This window comes from Megalobrama amblycephala, linkage group LG16 (genome assembly GCF_018812025.1).
Source record: "Megalobrama amblycephala isolate DHTTF-2021 linkage group LG16, ASM1881202v1, whole genome shotgun sequence".
Lineage (NCBI taxonomy): Eukaryota > Metazoa > Chordata > Actinopteri > Cypriniformes > Xenocyprididae > Megalobrama > Megalobrama amblycephala.
The window spans coordinates 22,797,840-22,813,789 of NC_063059.1; the positions used below are offsets into that span (position 1 = coordinate 22,797,840).

A 15,950-nucleotide genomic window follows, 5' to 3' on the forward strand; every position below is an offset into this window, starting at 1 on the left:
AAATAACTTTGCCTGCTTTTTGAGAATCTTCCCTTTATCACTGATAATGTTGAAAGCTATAGTGATTGTAACTTTCATTATCCAAACGTTCAGGTTAAATCCTATGTTTTCCAATGAGGTGTAAGAAAGACTTTTTTACCTTTAAAGAATAAGGGGTTAAAAAATAACAAAAACTTTAATGGAGTCAATTTAATTATATTGGAGTCAGATACTTGAATTATGCACATTCAACTGCTTTTTGTTCCGATTATAGCAGCGTAAGCTTCCAGCCTTACAAAATGTATTACATTTTTATTGAATTCCTGTTCTATATATACTAAGCTGGGCACACTGATGATAAAATTAAAAATTGTGGCTAAACTATTATTTTAAAATCTAGTGTCATCTGATTGCATAATAGCTCTAAAGCCTGTCATACGTCTTCAGAAAGTGAATGGCAGTTTTGTTAAATTAACATGGGTCTTAGATTTATGGCTTCAGAACACTAGGCTTTCTGTGGTTGGATATTGGGAGAATGCCAGAGCCGTTACGCAGCTGTCTGTCTGAGAGAGGAGAGGAATCTATACTTCTGGCTGACACAAACACAACAGCACAGCAGTGCATTCAGGCCCAGGAGATTGGCTGATTCATAACTAATGAATATTTTCCAAGCCTGCTCAGGTTGCATATTACTTCAGGAGCCACTGAACCAGTTCTGGTTTGCCCCACATGAAATATACACACTTTTTTGTTGACAATTTCTTTACTGGTTGCAAGGAAAATATGCAGAATGGATTTAGATATTGTAAACTGTGTTAAGCTGAGAGCTCTACAATCTAATTGGCAGCTAAAAGGCTTATTGCCAAATCACAAAGGCTGACAATACTAAGCACAGAAGACTGCTCACAGCAAATGGTCTCTAGCCAAATGTGCATGTTTCTTTTGGTGCAAAATGCCTTGTCAGTGAAAAATAATATTAACTAACTGCCTAAACTAGTCAGGACATCAGGCCAATATCCTGAAATCTGTTCTTCCAGATGTTATACAGTACATTGCGCGCACTCCTACGTTCATTTTCACGCTTTCAAATCTATCAAGTTGATGATACAAGCGAGAACCAATGAGTTTGTGTGCAGCGTCTTCTCCCAATTCTTCTCCTTATACGGTGTTGATCATTGCGCTTAACGGTTCTCGCGTGAGCGCCATATTCAAATGAAGAAGGACACGAATTTAACGTTAATATTTAGTCTGGTTTTCCACACAAAGCAGTCAAATATCTTCAGAAAACTTGGAATAACGCGAACGAATCAGATGGACTACCTTTTAAGATAGGTACTTTTATCATGGATTCACGGATGTAAACGTCATACATGAATGTGAGTAATAAACTGCATTTTTGTCTAAATTTCATATCGCACCTGCAAACAGTATAATTTACTTTATGTATGTATTTATATATTTACACAATTATTACATAAATTAAATTATTTAAAAAAAATATATAAACTTGAGCTTCTGTCTTCTTTTAAATTAAAATTGTTTTGCGTTTTTTTATTAAAATACACCTTGCCTTAATATTATAAAGTGACTTTTTTTGTCTCAAATATCAATTATTTGAACAAATAACCAACCATTTCTTTAAAATAAACAGTTTCGTTTTTGTAGGCCAACCCGGAAGTTAGCGGCGAACGGGTTCCCTCGGTTGAAAGCCTATGCATTTTCCCCATAGACTTTTGGAAAATCGCAGAAAATAAGCTCTGTGTTTAACAAGGGGTTATGACACTTACACATTTTGTCTATCAGGATAATCTTTACAAGTTAACACAACATTTATAGATTTTGAAGCCTAAATAAAGTCGTCAGATATAAAAGGCTAACAGTAGGCTATAAACGGACTACAGCAAACCATGGTCGCGGATCAACGTCACCACCAAGCTTCCTCAAACTTTATTTAGAAAACAACTTTATTTAAAAACATGTTCGCTGATTATTATCTGCATTAATACTTATCCACTTTTTCATGAGAAATGCTGTCCAAATGTCCCGTTTTTAACGATGACGTCTAAAATCCCTACCAAAAGAAGTAAAGTTAGTCCTTTTTAGCAATTTGTTAGCAACCGCCGATTTTAAGACACAGTAAAAGTTAAAAAAAATCACAAGTGGGTTATAACTGGTGTGTTTTATGTCATAGATCAAAACGTGAAAGTATTTAGAGGCTTTGTTAACCACAGACCTTATTTCAGGCGATTTAGCAAAAACCCATTCAAAAAACACTTTCCCTGCGTTCCATTCGGAAGGGCTCATCCCTATGCCCTAATCCCTTCAAAGGGTTTACCCTCCGGAGTGAGAGCTTCGAAGGGATGAAGGGTGTAGGGCAGCACTTCTCAAAGTCCGGACCCGGAGGGAATTCAATCCGGACCCGCCTCCATTTCGTATTTCAACAGCAATTGTGTGTAAGGGATTAAAAATCTGGATTTCCTACTTTGATAAACGCATGTCAAAATCATTTGTTTAGTTTTTTATGTCTTTTTGGAGATGGTCCGAAATTAAAGCGAAGGCGAGATATTTAAAGTTTTCCTCCGTGATTCAGTTGCCATGACAACGAGTCATGCGCGACACTTCACGCGCAGTAAGCGTTTGAATGGGTGTGGAGCAGTGGTTCTCAACCTGCGGCCCGGCACAAATGTAAATGCGGCCCGTGATATGCCGACCACAATAATAATAATAATAATAATAATAAAAATTAGCATACAGTTTATTTTTGTTTTAAAATTTAAATTAAAGTGAATTATTAAAAATATATAAATGAGCTATAATGCTTTATTTGTCATATAAAATAATTTTGGTGAGCTTTTATTATTTTCAGACATCAGGCAATGTAATGACGCAATCACTCAGTTAACGAAACACAAGTGCGCGCTTAGGAAGAATTCAAACAGTAGCCATTAATTTTGTAAATTTAAGCCTCAAAATGGTCAAATTTGTTATTAAAGGAGAAAAACTAAATGTGGAAGATAAAATGAAGGAACACATGCAAACAAGAAGAGTCGCAGCATCAGCAGTAAAGGTAAGAAGGAAGAATCAGTTTGCTGTTAGGCCTAATGAGCGAGATGGGCAGCCTTCCTGTTTGCTCTGTAGTAAAGTACTTGACAAGCAAAACCTACAATTTCAAAAGACTGAACTGTGAATTCGATGTGTTTGTTTGATGTATTTTAAATCAGTAAAATAACCGCATCAGCGCACCCGCGGCTGGAATGAGCCCAACTCAGCGCGCGCTCGTGGATCCGATGCTGCGCGAGGGATTGCGACATGACAGAATGCTTGATATCGTAATTGTAATTAGCCTACATACAGTGCGCTCAGTGTTGTTTGTAAAAAGAGCTGAGTAACATTTGCTTATTAAGGCATTTATGTGATTGTTTGGTGACTATTGCGATGATGTTGAAGAGAGTCATAAAGTCATACAGAATTAAATAGCAACTTAAAGTGATTGTATATACAGTTTGTGTGTTCATTGAGCATTACTGATTATTATTGTAAAGCTAATGTCAGTAAGTTAGTTTTTATTTGTTATTTATTGTGTGCAACATCTTGGTATAATAATAGTATTATCTGCTAATACCATAACATTAAATCTGATTAGTTTGCATTGGTGACGTCATATGTAAATTATATGCGGACCGTGAGACTTGCACTTGGATCATTGTGCGGCCCACTGGGAAAAAAGTTTGAGAACCACTGGTGTAGGGGGTCAAAAAAACTCTTTTTTTGGAACGCACTTCTGCGTCATCTTAACGAGACAATCAAGGAGGAGTAGATTGTGCAAGCTGCGCCCTTTATTTAACGTTAGTTTATTTATTTATTTATTTTAGGTTTATCGCATGTAGGCTATATTGTATATGTATTTTAAACATTTGAATGGACTGATAAAGGGAGCTGTAAAGTTTTTTTGTTGAAGTACAATGTCGTTTTGACCATAATAATGTACCAAATCTAACTCGTATAAATATTACAGTAGTACATAAAAATATTATACATACCTTTATAGTTAAAATCGAACTCCTAGCCTCCTGTACCCATTCTGTGACGTCAAACTTCCCTGTGCAAAGGATCATGGGGGCCAGAAGTGTCCATCAGTTGTTCCCTTCGAAATCCTTCATTCCAAAGGGCCCTTTGAAGTGGCCAGTTTTGAGCACTTCGGTTTGGAACGACCTTTCAATATGGCGACCATGATTATTTTCACTCCGAAGTGCCCTTCGGAGGGCGATATATCCCGTTTGGAATGCACCGATAGACTTTACAGCGTTGGAACCGGAAGTCCTAAAATGATAACTCGCTTCCGGGTTTTGCCTACAAAAATGCATCATCCGTGAGGCACAAAGGATTTTTAAACACGGTTTTTTTAAATGGCACATGAGTTTTGGTTACAGGACTGAGAAAACATCAGAGGTGGGAAGTCCGGGGGTCAGAGAGTAAAAGTCCTGCCATATTTTTATTCCACCCACTGAAGCATTAATGAGATAAATAAGTGTTTAATTGAGTGACAATTGACCATTATTGAAGACACCTGATGATAACAGAAGATCAAATTTATCAATACAAAAATATATTTTTTTAAAGTTCTGATTTAAAAAAAGTTTTATTTAAACACACAGACATCAAGAATCATTCTGTGAATCTCAACAGTGGTGAGAGTAATAAAGCATGTTGCAATGCATTCTGGGTGCCACCAATCAAAATTCATCCATCCCTCCCATCATGCATTGCTACATGAATAAATTATGAGCTGAATTGTCTTAGTAATTTTTTTTATTCTCACTATTTAAATTTTGCTGTTTTTCTGTGACTTTTAGTAGCTTGTTTTCTAATGTTCAGAGTTGATCTGTTTATCAGAATATGTTGCTTGTCACCGTTGTTGAGATTCATACGCTGATTCTTGATGTCTGTGTGTGCCTAAAATAAATCTTTTTTTTTGTGATAAGGGCAACATCTCTAAGAACAAAATTTTGTATTGATAAAGTTGGATCTTCTGCTGTAGAATCACAGTGCTGCTGTAATCAATAATGTAAATCTAACTAAGATTGGGCTCTAAATGAATTCAGTGATTCAGATCAAATAATGATTATATGAAAACATAACCACCTGATCATCTTTTAACTTTGCTTGTCTGGTTGGTTTTAATGCAGCTAAAACTGTCCAAACAAAATCTAATATTAAAAAGTCAAGGGTCAAGAGCTCAACTAAAACAAACCCTGACCTTGATGATGGTAACTTAAAAATAGTGATTTTCTCCTTTGGTGATTCTGCTTGTTATCATCAGGTGTCTTCAATAATGCTCAATCATCACTCAATTAAACACTTATTTATCTCATTAATGCTTCAGTGGGTGGAATAAAAATATGGCAGGACTTTTACTCTCTGACCCCTGGACTTCCCATGTCTGGAAAACATGCATCCATCTTCTGCTTTGAAACCTGAGATTGACCAATAAACATTTTGAATAGTTAAATATGTGTAGTATTAGATTAAGTGTTGAAAAAAATAAAAATAAATAAAGTTTAATTTTGAAGAACAAGCAAATGTCACCCATTCGGTGGAATGGCCCTCATTTGTTTTGCTCAGGCTGAACTTAGTATAGTTAATTTCAAAGTTAACATAATATTGGTATTATCCAATCACTGTATAATCAACCATCCTTACAAGTGTTTCTGTTTTTCTTTTAGCACATGTGGGATTGTTTGCAGTTGTAGTAACACTCACTGTATGACTTGCCCACCCTCGACAAATTCTGCTCTGAACATATGCTTCACCAGGCTTTGGTATCAACATCAACAAGAATATGATGTTCCACAAGGTACACCGAGGACCCAGCTCCCCAGCCAAGATCAGTTCCCTCAATCAATAGGAGCAGTGTTCTATGGACAGGGTACGTAGATAAACAACTCATTCTTGTTAGATGGGCCGCAGAAGCAGCTCTGGCAAAGGCTTTTATGAGCGCAAACATCATAATGCAGTCTCAAAACGGTTGCTCCGACAAGGACGACCATGACTGATTTCCAACTCCTGAGATCCTTTGTACAGTACCAGAAGTGTCACCTCTGTTTTGTCCAATTCATTTCTCATCTCAGCCATATTTGTGTGTGCTGCACACTGCATCTTGTCTACTGACGGCAGAATATTGTTCGAAATGCGGGGATCATTTACGGCTAACGCTCTGCAGCCTAATGTGCACTGCATTTTGCCTCAATGCATCATTTCTTCAAATGGAGCCCTTGATTGATGGCCTGCGCCATTCCAAACACCATCCTGTCTGTAATAATGCATCACCTGTTGCGCTCTGGTTTGCAATTTCTATTTGAAATTATTCTGTGATAATGAAGTGCAAATGCTCTTGGTTTTGGCATGAGATTGAACTGCTTCAATGTAACAACCTTTCTACAGGCAAATCATCTCCTTGGTCTCTCGTAGCCGAGTTAATAAATCTAGGTGCAATGACGAGAAAGGGCCGTCAACAGATTGTCTTTTGCCATTGTTGATGGATGAAATTTCACAGTGATCCCCAACTACTCAATGTAACAAGTCAGTGTGTTTGATAAAACAAGAAATATCTGTGCTCCATAGATGATAACACAGGAAATCGTATTTATCATCCCAGGAACAGACGCACACTACATCTGTTTACCACCACATGGGTTGTCTTAATTTCTTTCAGCATAAAATTGTGTAGCCTGTAATGGAAACGCAGTCTTAACCGTTATATTTAACAGTCACATTCTGTTGCTTTGGGTTAAGTGCCAGGGGAATCAAAACGATGCCTCAAATAGTCATATTTTGCATGACAAGTATAGTCTATAAAGTTGAAATTTCATATCATTTTTGGTACAACAAACAAACATGGAAAATATGACATTTCACATTTCATTTCAATTTAATACAGAACAAATCTGCTGCCTCACAGGCAGACTCCATTAAAACAAAAGTATTGGATGATAACTTTCAAACTTGGCTCACATGGATATGCGTAATGTGAATGTTAAATCATTGGCTTGGATCATGCAGTTACAATTGATTTAAGGTTAAAAGTTTCATTATGTCTTTAGAGATGAAATGTCTGTTCTCTCTGTTCTTTTACTGACAAGGTGAGTATGTCTTTATGACAGATAAAGTGGATGTGTGCATTTGTACATTTCATCACACTTGCTAGTACTCTTCTCTTTACAGATTTTAATTGTTTCTCAATTCACATATAAGGAAGTCTCATGAAGCGTCCCACTGGAAGAAGGTCATTGACAGTGCATACCTACATATAGCAAGTAGGGGTGTGCACAAATAGTCAAATATTCGAATATTCGTTCTGTAATTAATATTCGAAAAATAAAAATACTATTCGAATTTTACTATGTTGTTTTGCTGGCCGTAAATGCAGTGAATGATAAAGCCTAAGCACTAAAACTCGCAATTATAACTAAATGCACCGGGTGGCGCTGTGGAGCATGTTTAACAAGTTCATTTTATTTGATCTTCACATAATATTGTCGTCTGCCTCGCGAAGTTTGGAATTACTTGGATGAAAATGATCGTACACAATGGAATTACTTTTGATCAAATGAATTAATGAAACTGAGTTATCATAATATCACCACCATTTTGAGAAAGCACATGAAATGAGGAAAGACAGCTGTCCATCATTTACATTCACGACAGGTAGGCTAAGCGCAGCTGTATCCTGAATGAGCTGAGAAGATAACTTATCTGATAGCAAAATGATTTTGAGACATATGCTTCCTTTAAATTTCGTCGAGGGAGATATATTTACGAACAGAAAACACAAAGTGCTACTGTTAGAAACTTAGCTTAGCATACCGTTATGTATTATCGTTATCTTGTTTTTGCAACGTCTGTCAGTGCGGCTCGTTTTCTCGCCCAAGCATGTGGATAATATTATTGTTTTTCTCAACATGAACATGTGAAACAATATGAAAACGATAACCATAGGCTACTGTCTCAATTGTATTATGTACGTTTTGTACGATAACTGGCACTGTCTGCTTTATAAGCGTTTTTCCCGTTCACGCTGCTTGAGCCTAAATTCTTTTGTTCTTTATATATATATATATATATATATATATATATATATATGTATATATATATATATATATATATATATATATATATATATATATATATATATATATATATATATATATATGTTATATATATGTTATATATATATATATATATATATGTATATATATATATATATATATGTTATATATATATATATATATATATGTTATATATATATATATATGTTATATATATATATATATATATATATATATATATATATATATATGTTTTCCCAAATTGTTTAATGCTTTAAACTAAAAGAAAAAGCTTAAGATATAACGTAAGCTTGTTGTGTATATTGCCTAATCGTAAGCTTGTTCAGAAATGGTTACAAACTCTTGATGAATTAAAAAAAATAAAGTCCTTCTTGTTTAAGGTAATTTAAATAAACGAATATTCGAATACGATCCCAAATATTCGAATACAATATTTTGGAAAAATGCCCATCCCTAATAGCAAGTACACCGAGTCTTTAAATAAAAATAAAATATTTTATTGGTAGCTGAAATCATTATTAAATGCAAAAAAATGTAATAAACAAACATGAGGGTGGGGGTATATGTTGAACATTTTGAATCTTGTTCAAATTCTGCTGATTGGTCAGTGACTTGACATGAATTTTATTTGTCCAGATTTATTTATTCAAAAATATATTAAAAATGCATTTCATGTTAGGTTTATGTTCTGTTTTCTTGGACTATTTGAAATCATTTACACGACAACAATGTACTAAAAATGGAAAAGTTTTTCCATTGTGTTTTTTGTGTACAGGGGACAATGCTGTATTACACATGCCAGGCCAGTAGTTGGCGATGTCACTTTGTAAAGAAAAACTATGCACCTATAGACTGAACACATAATACACATGCACATGATGTCACCATTTTCACACATTTGCATTTTTGTAGTTTACACGGAGACGATAATGGTATAGTTGTCAAAAACGTGCACTTTGAAACCTGTTTCAAAAGTTTTAGCCCCCCAAAATGCTGTCTTCGTGTAAATGAACAACCAGAAAGCAAAAAAACTTTCTGTTGGTTAAAAACTCCCTTTAGCTTGCATCACCTTTTCCCCCCCACTGTGTTCTGTTCCTGTTTCTTTCATTGCCCAAATTACCAGTGTAATTATAGCCCTCAGATGTTCGTTCTCGTCTTTGGTTAATGGTTGTTTCTCTCTGTTATCTTGAGCGTTTATTATTTCGATTTATTGTTAAATAAAGTGACAATTCAAACCGTGAAAAGAAAACTATTAGGTATTTGTAATATTATTTTTATTATTAGTATTTATTAGAGACAAAATATTTTAATAAAACTGTCTCAAATGACCCCGGAAGACCCTCATGACTATGTGTCAAGGTCAAATTTGACCTTTTTATGACAAAAGCCAGATCTATTTTATATATATATATATATATATATACACACATACACACACAGTCAAACCAAAAAGTATTCAGACATTTTTGATATTTTTGATATATTTTTACTAGTGGGTGTAGGACACTATAGTTCTATAGTTCATTTATGTAAATGAGAATAGCAAAATAAAGTGAACTGTGACATATTATACCCAAAAATTCTTCATACAGTGGACTACCAGTAAAATTGATAAAAATATGGAACCAAAAATTATTCAGACACTTTGACCTGACCATGTTTTGCTTAAAGGGTAAGTTCACCCAAAAATTAAAATAATGTTATTAATTACTCTCATGTCGTTCTACACCCGTAAGACCTTCGTTCATCTTCGGAACACAAAGTAAGATATTGTTGATGAAATCCGATGGCTCAGTGAGGCCTCCATTGACAGCAATGTTACTGCACCTCTCAAGATCCATAAAAACATATTTGAAACAGTTCATGTGAGTTCAGTGGTTCTATCTTAATATTATAAAGTGACAAGAATACTTTTTGTGCGCCAAAAAACCAAAATAACGACTTTTCAACAATATCTATATGGTATTCAAAGCACGAGTTCAAAACACTGCTTCAGAGCTTTATGAATCGGATCAGTGAATCGTAGTGCCCAAAGTCAAGTGATTTCAGCAGTTTAGCCGTTTGATAGGAGATCCGAATCACCAATTTGAAACAAAAGATTCATAAAGCTCAAAATCATCCCATATAGATATTTTTGAAAATGCGTTATTTAGGTTTTTTGGTGCATTAGAAATGTATTCTAATCGCTTTATAATATTAAGATAGAACCACTGAACTCACATGAACTGTTTCACATATGTTTTTAGTGCCTTTATGGATCTTGAGAGGTGCAGTACCATTGCTGGCTATACAGCCCATCACTGAGCAATCGGATTTCATCAAAAATATCTTAATTTGTGTTCTGAAGATGAACGAAGGTCTTACGGGTGTAGAACGACATGAGGGTGAGTAATAAATGACAGAATTTTCATTTTTGGGTGAAATAACCCTTTAAGTGTTATCTGACATAATTAAGATAATATTTTTCGACATATTTTATTACCATTTTTTTAAACTATAGTGAATAAACTGTAATAATGAATGAAATGTTCAAGGTGTCTGAATAAATTTTGGTTTGACTGTAATATATATATAATATGTAGTACTGTGCAAAAGTCTTAGGCACGTTTGTATTTTCACCCCCCAAAAAATTTTTTAAGCCAGTTATTTATGTCTTTTGCTGTAGTGTGTCAGTAGGAAATGTCAGTTTACATTTCCAAACATTCTTTTTGTCATTAATTGTAATAATCCAGTGAGGTTTTTGTATGCACAAGGAGTCTGACAACAGCCGGTATGTTCCACACAGAGATCTGATCTCACCATCATCAAGTCCATCTGTGATTACATGAAGAAACAGAAAAAAAAACAAAAAAAAAACAGACTGAATCCAGAGAAACTGCAGCAATGTCTCGATGCTTGAAGAATCCTACCTGCAAAGCTACAGTACTGTGAAGAGTTTTAGGCACTTGTGTAAAAATGCTGTAAAGTGAGAATGCTTTCAAAAAATAATGTCATAAATTGATTTTATATATCAGTTAACTTCTGTTAACCAAATCAAATCAATATTTGGTTTGACCATCCTTTGCATTTAAAACAGCTTTTTTCCTAGCTACACTTGCACATCATTTTTCAGGCAGAAAGGTTTCTTTAAGTGTCTTGGAGACATTACCACAGTTCTTCTGGATTTAGTCTGTCTCAGTTTTTTCTGTTTCTTCATGTAATCACAGTCTCGTTTTATATATATATATATATATATATATATTCACCTTGAAAGATATACTATATATATCGTAATCTTAATGTTTGTCTTTATCGTGGGCACTTTTATTTGACGTGAACCCAGAAATCTGTGGAGATTGCAAGTCATCAGTTTAGCAGTCTCCCGCTGCCCCTTTCCTCGCCCCTTCTCTGGGAGTTCAAAGTGTGCACCTCGATTGGAATGACAGGTTGCGTGATTGGTGTGTGTTTGAGGGAAAAGGTCACATAGCTTGACATGTATTCTTATTATCCAGCAGCGTAAATTGACTCTGGGACCAAATGTCAAGAAAGCGCGGATTAGATCTGGTGGCTAAGATAGTAAAGGGCTCTGTAAGAACTTGGTCTTCTTTAAAGCCATGTCATAAAATGTGTTGTGTCTCTCTTTGCACAGAATCACAGATGCGTATCTCCTAAGTACAATCATGCGTCTGTTTAGCCTAAATCTAGCTCTCAGTCCATGGAGATTTGCCCTCACTTAGCAGAGCTACAGCCTTGCTGATTCATAGGCAGTTCTAAAGGGATGCTGACACACAAGCTATTGAACACCTGCACTGCTCACTGACTCAAGGTTTAGAAAATGCATTAAATTTTAAATACATCATTAAGGGTGGTGGGATGAATGAGAGGCCTCATTAATTATTGTCTGCAAAAACTTGCAGGGTCTGTAGATTTTGTTGTTTGTTGTTATGGACAATGATGAATAATTTCTGCAGCGCATGTGAAAGTAAGATTATTTATTTGACTCTAGTGCACACTATTTAACAATTTCAAGAGGTAATTGTACCAAGAGCTGCTGATGTGACAAGAAAGAGTGTCTTTGATCTCATGTTAATGTGTGAATTTTCTGTTTGGGCAGTCTAGTAAATTAAACAGCTCTCATCTACTGCGCCCCTCATCTGCTGTTTGTGTGTTTCCTGATGCTGACAACCTGTTTCCTGAAATATGAATTTCTACTGACACGATGTGTTTCATTTTGGCAAATTGTTATTCATCCGTGATGATTTTGCTCAGGCTGAGTAAAATTTGCAGAATATGTCAGAAGTCCATGTGGAGTATGGGAAGATGTGATTCATGAATTACTCATTGGCACCAAACAGAGAGCACTTATGTCTAATTCAAATGATCGGGACAAGTTTTGTACACCTGATGAGAAATAGTACGGGGGATCCTTGGCACATATAGCCTACAACATGATGTAGCAAGAAAGAGAGTAGGCTATCTTGTGAGGAGGCTGCTTTGTTGCTGGGTACCGATCGCCTGTTCTTACAGAAGTGAATTCGTTTTAAAAAATACACGAACCGAATGATTCGGTTCGGTTCCGTTGTCGAACGTGCTGGTGGAACACTGTACAGTTTTTCCTGCATTATTCAGCGACGCCGCAACGCCGTTACAAAACATTTCACAGCGAAACATTCAGCGGCAGCGCAGCCAGTGTAATTCGATCCTCGAACGAACGACTCCTGTGAGTCGGTTCTTTTTACTAAATCAAAAACAGCGCGGTATTTCGCGAACGAATGACTCTTATGAGCCGGTTCTTCTAAGTGAATCAAAAAGCTACATCACTACCAGCGTTGTCCATTTCCCCCAATCTTTTGAATAGGTTATTTTTAGTGACTCAGAAGAATCTACCGCCCGCAGTAAAGTTCATTTACCGAACAAGTGACTCTTATGAGTCAGATCCTTTTATTGAATCAAAAGCTGTTTGAATCAATCAATATGAGCGGTCACTGAATTTACGTAATGAACCGCAAGTCTCGTTAATTTAGTCATGTCCTGCTCGAAATGCCCCCCCCCCTCCCTCCGCTCTCTCTCTCTCTTTTTTTTGCTGTTGTGTAGACTAGGGGTTCGCGAGTCAGCCTATATGACAGCGAGCAAATACACATTATTTTTTGTTGAGTAGCATATTGTTGTAAACAGGCTATTTTATATAGCCTGAATGAATGAATGAATTAAATTTAACTGGCCATTTATGTTTGTTTGGTCATTGATTGTTGTAAACAGGCTATTTTATATAGCCTAAATGAATGAATGAATTAAATTTGACTGACCGTTTATGTTTGTTTGGTCATTGGTCAAATTAGGCCTATTGGATTATGTCGCGTCTAAAAAGTCTCCAAAGTCTGTAAACATGTTTTGAAAGAAGTTTGTTTTTTAAAATTCTGTTCTGTTGAAGTATAATTTATAATTCTGAGGTCAGTGAACGTAAGAATTGTCCTGGTATACTCCCAAAAAATTCTTGCAAATTCCGCCAAAGTACTAAAAGAACCTTTAATGGAATCACCAAGGTGTTTGTAACATGAATCATTTAGAAAATTGGAATCTGAAACAGAATCATTAAATTCTTTTCGATTCCCATCCGTAATTTTGACATTCTAACTTGCATTTCGATCATTGGTAAAGAAATCCTACAAAGCCAGAGATGCTGCCTTTGAGCAGAGTAGGAGATCGTGAGAAGAGAGCAGCGTGAAGGAGTGCGAGCTGTATCAGTGCAGGTCCTGAAGCAGAAGAGAGAAGAGAGCTATCGGGCTCTTATCACACGCGTTTAAAACCTTTATGTAAATGTACTTATCTCTGGAAAGAGGAAGAAGGAAAGTGAAGGAAACAGAGCAAAAGAACACCGCCAACCGATGTTTGACTGAATTTGACATGAGAGAGGATATCAGTTTCATTTATTTCTCACTGGGATGCGGATTTTCCCCTTCTTTTCTTGACAGCGTGCGTTTGCCCCGCATCTCTGGTATCATACGGATATATACGGAGAAAAAATTAAGATGAAGTGGCCTTCGAAAGTAGTTTTTGACGGCGTACCGCTCGCTAATGTTTTATTTTTTCTTTAATCGTGTTCAATAGCGTTGCACCGGGCTCTAGGAACGGCGGGAATTGATAGGGCACGCGCGCAGTGCTTATAAAACAACAGCTGATGATTGAAGCTCCCATTAAGCCAAATAAAACACTATCAGAAGAATAAACACCACTGATTTTATTATAGCCTACACAAATCGTGGAGGCATAAAAACGACGAGCTTTAAAACAGGTAAGACGATTCGCATCATTGCTTCATGCAGTTACGGTCTATTCTGCATTTAGTTTATTCAACATGTGATGGATTGGATTGCATGGGAAATTGCTGTAGATCGTGAGACTTTAATGCTTTGTTTGGGTTTAGCCTACATCATTTTAATTCTGTGGACACACGGCAGAATCGTAGATAGCCTACTGAAGCAGCAGCATGCCAAAACGGCTATAAATCCGCTAAACTTGAATATCATTGTGCAATTTGAATCATTTAGGAGCCTTATGTCTCAAATGAATTTTAAAGTAAATTAGCACATTTCCTCCTCAATGTCCTGTATTAGTCAGCGCAACAATTGATAGTCAATGAACACTGCATGATTTGCATGACAATTAGATCATTCTTTGAAATAATTTATTATATAAGTGAGTGGTGCTTGTTTAATCACATTGAGCACCGGTGAGTTACTATAACAAATTATGCTGTACTGTTGCACATGCATTCAGATTTATGAAAAAAATTGCCATCCAGGAGAATGAAAGACAATATAAAGAATACGCATGTGACGCAAGAAACTTAATTGTTGTGCTCTATAGTGGTTCCTAAAAGGACATTCAAAGTCAAATATTGAATCTTAATCTATTAAAGTGACATTAACCTCAGTTACGGTTAAGGTGGTTTTCTGATTGTTTTATATGGTGATATATGTGTGTGTGCACAAGTCACACATTACAATGCATGAAGCTAGGTGTTACCGGTTGTGCAACATGTGTGCTCTAAACTTTGCAGCATCTGGTTCAGCTCTTATGACACTGATTTTCTGACTTGAAATCTTTCTTGATAGTACTGAGATAACCTAATGTTTTTGAGAGCTTCGTCAGGTTGTGCTGAGGGCTTTTGGCTGAAGATGAGGGTGGTATGGGTGTCATCTTTGCACCCCCTGGTGGATAATAGCATGCGAGTCTGTTCTGTAAAAAAGTCTGTTTCACAGTCATTATTTGCTCTCAGTGTGTGTGATCCTACAAAACAGAGAACGCAAAAGTTATTAAATTGTTGTTTAAAGCACTAATATTCATGACTGCTTAATGATAATATAGTGGCATAATGGGTGAGTATTCTACATGTATGTCAACACAGTGCTTCTTTTATAGCTAACTATTGTCTACTTCACTAAATGCAATAAAGCGACAACAACTTTAACTTGAACTGCATGCTATTGATGGGAATTTTGATTCATTTCAGTGGCTGGAATCTTTTGAATTCGTGACCCTAAAAGATGCTTTCACTCATAAGCTCGGGTGGCCTTTCTGGGGGTTACATTGTTATGCCATTAGGTGGCGACAAATGATTGTCTTTTGTGTTTTGAACTAATCATGGAGTCATTCACTCAACCGATTCCTTAACAAACAGTGTTTAAATGGTTTGTTAGAATTTGCGAGTCTACAAATCTAACAAGAGACCCTAGAAAAAAGTTTAAGCATCTTTTTCTATACAAATACCAACAACAAGGCATATGTGTCATTTCATTATCATCTCTGGTGGTATCCACTGCTTAGTATAACAATTATCAAGCTGTTAATAAAAAGCTATAGAAA

General features: G+C 35.9%; 1 protein-coding gene across 11 annotated transcripts in view; it reads left to right on the top strand.

Moving 5' to 3' along the window:
* The first annotated feature begins 1,148 nt into the window (after positions 1–1,148).
* Positions 1,149–15,950, top strand: part of grik4 (glutamate receptor, ionotropic, kainate 4) — a 388,678-nt gene continuing 373,876 nt past the window's right edge. For 4 of the 11 annotated variants that reach the window (XR_007180254.1, XM_048159813.1, XM_048159814.1 and 1 more), the window contains exons 1-2: positions 1,150–1,355; positions 5,703–7,683. The gene's annotated coding sequence lies outside the window, so the exon portion shown is untranslated. Of the gene's footprint in view, positions 1,356–2,847; positions 3,047–5,702; positions 7,684–13,779; positions 14,377–15,950 lie in introns of those variants that run through there. The other 7 variants (XM_048159805.1, XM_048159807.1, XM_048159809.1 and 4 more) reach the window with 4 other exon arrangements.